The sequence below is a fragment of the Oncorhynchus tshawytscha genome, linkage group LG11 (assembly GCF_018296145.1).
Source record: "Oncorhynchus tshawytscha isolate Ot180627B linkage group LG11, Otsh_v2.0, whole genome shotgun sequence".
NCBI lineage: Eukaryota > Metazoa > Chordata > Actinopteri > Salmoniformes > Salmonidae > Oncorhynchus > Oncorhynchus tshawytscha.
Genome location: NC_056439.1, coordinates 50,038,859 through 50,045,755, shown reverse-complemented (window position 1 = coordinate 50,045,755; position 6,897 = coordinate 50,038,859). Strand labels below are relative to the sequence as shown.

Genomic DNA, 6,897 nt, shown 5'->3' with positions numbered 1-6,897 from the left:
TAGCCATGTCAGCTAACAATGTTTTGATTGGTAGTTCGTCTAGCCAGCTATCTAAACTTGAAGTAATCATGGAGGAATACCAGGGCAAACAGGGGATGTGCCCAGGGGCTCTGACCTCCTGGGGCCCCCATAGGTTTTGTTTTTCATTCTCACTCAGACATCATATTAGCATGTCATAAATCATTACAAAATGGGTAGAATTGCAGGAAATGTGCCTTAACCCCTCTCCCCTCCCCTCCCACCAAATATTGCTTAGGGCCCACATACCCACACACACAACGCCTGACTCAGGGCGAAGAGAGGAGGAGGAGAAGAGCGAGATGTTTTCTTATGCATTAAGGGAGTGGTGTTCAGATTAAGTAAACGAAAGCAATATTGGGCGCAGGAGAGAGTCCTACATTCCCGCGCTCCGAGGTCAGGTTGTCAGCAGAGAGCATTTGGAGTGGTTGTGAGAGTTTATGCGAGAGCGCTCGTGTATGTGTGTCTCCAGAAATACACAAACCACCCTGCTTCAGTAATCAAATTAATGTCGGGGATTTCCTGTCCTCTGGCGGACAATATGTGATTAAACGGAAATCGATCGAGGAGGAACTTCGCGGGAGCAGGATTTATACAACATTTTAGTGTTAACCCTAACGCTGCTCCTGTCCCATTCGGGGACACTGTTGAACGGGAGAAAGTTTCGACCTTTCTATATTACTAACAATCATTCCCCCGCTCTGTCGACTGAGAGGAGAAAAATAGGAGAGGAATATAACGTTTTTTCCCAAACCGAGAGCACTGAGAGAACTGCATGGGGCGACCGGGGCCAGGGCTCGTTATCGATCCGGTGTAAATATGACGTCTGTGTTCGGTTATGCTCCCGTCTTGAACGCTGTTCTGATCGAAGACAACCCGGGATAATAGATAAATACTCCGGGGACTTCACCACACACACACACACACACACACAAAGTGCGCGGCAGTGGCACGCACGGTGAGCCCTCCAGCATGTAGCGGAGGAGCTCACGACACACCGGGCAGCCGACTTCATCAGCAGGAGATGAGGTCTAGAGTTATTAAAAAAGTTGCATCAGTCGTTAATTTATCCACCCACTCTACTCCGTCGCCACCTTCAACAGTGAAGCACCAGATATAAATCATCGTACGGGACTGGGAACTACAACAACTGAATTTAGGACACACGGCGCACGCCTGTCCGGACAAAAGTTGCGGTGGAGCATCCGAGATAGGGGATACGTATTTGGAGAGAGGCAAAGAACGCACGGCACGGCGAAGACAAGCTGTGTGTGTAGTTCGGAGTGTGTATTGGAGTGTGTGTGTGCGTGTGTGTGTTGTGTGTAGCTGAAGCGATTAAAAGGCGTTTAATCCTGGAACACGTAGCACCAGCAGGTTGGCTTCTGTTCACCTGGTACCCGCGAGACAACACAACTCAGGTAACTATAAACCTATTATATTACCGATCCTGTTCCTATTTCAACTCTGAGTGTCTGTCTGTTGTTCATAGTTAGAACACAAGTTAAAGTCGAAGTCATAGTGTCTCAAACTGGGCTGTCCTTTTTACGCAGCAGCTTTAGTTACCCAAGTGGCCAACTGTTGGCAGCCCTCACGGGTCATAGCAGTAGTCTGGTGTTAGTACCACGGATCAGACAGGGACAGGGGGACATTGGAATAACGTTCCCTCTCTCACCTTCTCTCTCTCCCTTTCATTATTTTTGTGTGTGTGTGTGTGTGTGTGTGTGTGTGTGTGTGTGTGTGTGTGTGTGTGTGTGTGTGTGTCGATGTGTGTGGCGGTGTGTGTGTGTGTGTGCGTGCGTGCGTGTGTGTGTGTGTGTGCGCGTGCATGTGTGTGTGTGTGTCGGTGTGTGTGTGTTTCAAAGACAGAGAGAGAGACCTTTGATCACGTAGTTCAGGCAGGGAACCACATACTACTTTCTACTGATTCCTGTCTGTTTGGAAGTTTCCTATGTCCTGATGACAACAGAGGAGACAGATGACTGATGAGAGTATAGAGGAGACAGACAACCGATGAGACTATAGAGGAGACCGACAACTGATGAGACTATAGAGGAGACAGATAACTGATGAGGCTAGAGAGACAGATAACTGATGAGACTAGAGAGACAGATAACTGATGAGGCTAGAGAGACAGATAACTGATGAGGCTAGAGAGACAGATAACTGATGAGGCTAGAGAGACAGGTAACTGATGAGGCTAGAGAGACAGATAACTGATGAGACTATAGAGGAGACAGATAACTGATGAGGCTAGAGAGACAGATAACTGATGAGGCTAGAGAGACAGATAACTGATGATGCTAGAGAGACAGATAACTGATGAGGCTAGAGAGACAGATAACTGATGAGGCTAGAGAGACAGATAACTGATGAGACTAGAGAGACAGATAACTGATGAGACTAGAGATACAGATAACTGATGAGGCTAGAGAGACAGATAACTGATGAGGCTAGAGAGACAGATAACTGATGAGGCTAGAGAGACAGGTAACTGATGAGGCTAGAGAGACAGATAACTGATGAGACTATAGAGGAGACAGATAACTGATGAGACTATAGAGGAGACAGATAACTGATGAGGCTAGAGAGACAGATAACTGATGAGACTAGAGAGACAGATAACTGATGAGGCTAGAAGGACAGATAACTGATGAGGCTAGAGAGACAGATAACTGATGAGGCTAGAGAGACAGGTAACTGATGAGACTAGAGAGACAGATAACTGATGAGGCTAGAGAGACAGATAACTGATGAGGCTAGAGAGACAGATAACTGATGAGGCTAGAGAGACAGATAACTGATGAGGCTAGAGAGACAGATAACTGATGAGACTATAGAGGAGACAGACAACTGATGAAACTATAGAGGAGACAGATAACTGATGAAACTATAGAGGAGACCGATAACTGATGAAACTATAGAGGAGACAGATAACTGAAGAAACTATAGAGGAGACCGATAACTGATGAAACCATAGAGGAGACAGATAACTGATGAAACCATAGCAGAGACAGACAACTGATGAAACCATAGAGGAGACAGACAACTGATCAAACTATAGAGGAGACAGACAACTGATGAGAGTATAGAGGAGACAGACAACTGATGAAACTATAGAGGAGACAGATAACTGATGAAACTATAGAGGAGACAGACAACTGATGAAACTATAGAGGAGACAGATAACTGATGAAACTATAGAGGAGACCGATAACTGATGAAACCATAGAGGAGACAGATAACTGATGAAACCATAGCAGAGACAGACAACTGATGAAACCATAGAGGAGACAGATAACTGATGAAACCATAGAGGAGACATACAACTGATGAAACCATAGCAGAGACAGACAACTGATGAAACCATAGAGGAGACAGATAACTGATGAAACCATAGAGGAGACAGATAACTGATGAAACCATAGAGGAGACAGATAACTGATGAAACCATAGAGGAGACAGACAACTGATGAAACCATAGAGGAGACAGATAACTGATGAAACTATAGAGGAGACAGATAACTGATGAAACTATAGAGGAGACAGATAACTGATGAAACTATAGAGGAGACATACAGCTGATGAAACTATAGAGGAGACAGATAACTGATGAAACTATAGAGGAGACAGATAACTGATGAAACTATAGAGGAGACAGATAACTGATGAAACTATAGAGGAGACAGACAACTGATGAAACCATAGAGGAGCTAGACAACTGATCAAACTATAGAGGAGGCAGACAACTGATGAGAGTATAGAGGAGACAGACAACTGATGAAACTATAGAGGAGACAGATAACTGATGAAACTATAGAGGAGACAGACAACTGATGAAACTATAGAGGAGACAGACAACTGATGAAACTATAGAGGAGACAGATAACTGATGAAACTATAGAGGAGACCGATAACTGATGAAACCATAGAGGAGACAGATAACTGATGAAACCATAGCAGAGACAGACAACTGATGAAACCATAGAGGAGACAGATAACTGATGAAACCATAGAGGAGACATACAACTGATGAAACCATAGCAGAGACAGACAACTGATGAAACCATAGAGGAGACAGATAACTGATGAAACCATAGAGGAGACAGATAACTGATGAAACCATAGAGGAGACAGATAACTGATGAAACCATAGAGGAGACAGATAACTGATGAAACTATAGAGGAGACAGATAACTGATGAAACTATAGAGGAGACATACAGCTGATGAAACTATAGAGGAGACAGATAACTGATGAAACTATAGAGGAAACAGATAACTGATGAAACTATAGAGGAGACAGATAACTGATGAAACTATAGAGGAGACATACAACTGATGAAACCATAGAGGAGCTAGACAACTGATGAAACTATAGAGGAGACAGATAACTGATGAAACCATAGAGGAGACAGATAACTGATGAAACCATAGAGGAGACAGACAACTGATGAAACCATAGAGGAGACAGATAACTGATGAAACCATAGAGGAGACAGATAACTGATGAAACCATAGAGGAGACAGATAACTGATGAAACCATAGAGGAGACAGATAACTGAGCTACATCACAGACAGTATTGGACACATACCATTGAATGCCTACTGTTCTGACTGTGTGTGTGTGTGTGTGTGTGTCTTATGCACTTCTCATCAATAAACGTAGCTCAAAGTGCTTCAAAATAAGTATTCGGTACGTGGCTGTGTTTAAGAGAGACTGCATTATGATTGAATGACTAATATGGCGTCCTAATGACTAACTGACTAATATAATAGTAATTATAATAATATGTGTGTGACTTCAGAGTGCTCACTGAGCTGACTGTGAAACGGCTGTGGTCCAGAATTCAACAAGTCTCTTTTCAATTTAACCCTTTAGGCTATAAACCTCTGATGACATTTCACACACGTAAACACAAACAAACAAATGCACACACACACACACACACACACACACACACTACAAAATTGTTGATTTAGCATGTGTAACTGCGATTCTAATCAGTACAATGAACCATTGTAGCCAGTACGTAATGGTCCATCTAACCTCCTGAGGTGGAAACTGAGCTGCGCTTCCTGACCTCCTGCCAAATGTATGACCATATAAAGAATTTGAAAACAAGTCCAATTTGGATAAACTCCCATATCTATTGGGTGAAATTCCACAGTGTGCCATCACAGCAGCAAGATTTGAGGCCTGTTGCCACAAGAAAAGGCCAACCAGTGAAGAACAAACACCATTGTAAATACAACCCATATTTATACTTATTTATTTTCCCTTTTGAATATTTTCTCTTTGCACATCATTACAACACTGTATATATATATATATATATATATAATATGACATTTGAAATGTCTTTATTCTCATTGTTTATTTCACTTTTGTGTCGTATCTATTTCACTTGCTTTGGCAATGAAAACATGCGTTTTCCATGCAAATAAAGCCCCTTACAATGAAATTGAATTGAAATTGAGAGAGAGAGAGACAGCAGTACCTAGATCTTATGCACAGATTCTGTCAGACCTGGGCCCTGACAGTAAATCTCAGTAAGACCAAAATAATGGTGTTCCAAAAAAGGTCCAGTCACCAGGACCACAAATACAAATTCTATCTAGACACTGTTGCCCTAGAGCACACAAAAAACTATACATACCTTGGCCTAAACATCAGCGCCACAGGTAACTTCCACAAAGCTGTGAACGATCTGAGAGACAAGGCAAGAAGGGCATTCTATTCCATCAAAAGGAACATAAATTTCAACATACCAATTAGGATTTGGCTAAAAATACTTGAATCAGTCATAGAGCCCATTGCCCTTTATGGTTGTGAGGTCTGGGGTCCGCTCACCAACCAAGACTTCACAAAATGGGACAAACACCAAATTGAGACTCTGCACGCAGAATTCTGCAAAAATATCCTCCGTGTACAACGTAGAACACCAAATAATGCATGCAGAGCAGAATTAGGCCGATACTCACTAATTATCAAAATCCAGAAAAGAGACATTAAATTCTATAACCACCTAAAAGGAAGCGATTCCCAAACCTTCCACAACAAAGCCATCACCTACAGAAAGATGAACCTGGAGAAGAGTCCCCTAAGCAAGCTGGTCCTGGGGCTCTGTTCACAAACACAAACACACCCCACAGAGCCCCAGGACAGCAGCACAATTAGACCCAACCAAATCATGAGAAAACAAAAAGATAATTCCTTGACACATTGGAAAGAATTAACAAAAAAACAGAGCAAACTAGAATTCTATTTGGCCCTACACAGAGAGTACACAGTGGCAGAATACCTGACCACTGTGACTGACCCAAAATTAAGGAAAGCTTTGACTATGTACAGACTCAGTGAGCATAGCCTTGCTATTGAGAAAGGCCGCCGTAGGCAGACATGGCTCTCAAGAGAAGACAGGCTATGTGCTCACTGCCCACAAAATGAGGTGGAAACTGAGCTGCACTTCCTAACCTCCTGCCCAATATATGACCATATTAGAGAGACATATTTCCTTCAGATTACACAGATCCACAAAGAATTTGAAAACAAATCAAATTTTGAAAAACTCCCATATCTACTGGGTGAAATTCCACAGTGTGCCATCACAGCAGCAAGATTTGTGACCTGTTGCCACGAGAAAAGGGCAACCAGTGAAGAACAAACACCATTGTAAATACAACCCATATTTATGCTTATTTATTTTATCTTGTGTCCTTTACCATTTGTACATTGTTAAAACACTGTATATATATAATATGACATTTGTAATGTCTTTATTGTTTTGAAACTTCTGTATGTGTAATGTTTACTGTTCATTTTAATTGTTTATTTCACTTTATATATTCACTTTATATATTATCTACCTCACTTGCTTC

At 42.2% G+C, this 6,897-nt stretch overlaps 1 protein-coding gene across 1 annotated transcript in view; it reads left to right on the top strand.

The window, feature by feature from the left end:
- The first annotated feature begins 287 nt into the window (after positions 1 to 287).
- LOC121847743 (ALK and LTK ligand 2-like) overlaps positions 288 to 6,897 on the top strand; it is an 18,921-nt gene continuing 12,311 nt past the window's right edge. The window contains exon 1 of the mRNA XM_042330260.1: positions 288 to 1,436. The gene's annotated coding sequence lies outside the window, so the exon portion shown is untranslated. The remainder of the gene's footprint in view (positions 1,437 to 6,897) is intronic.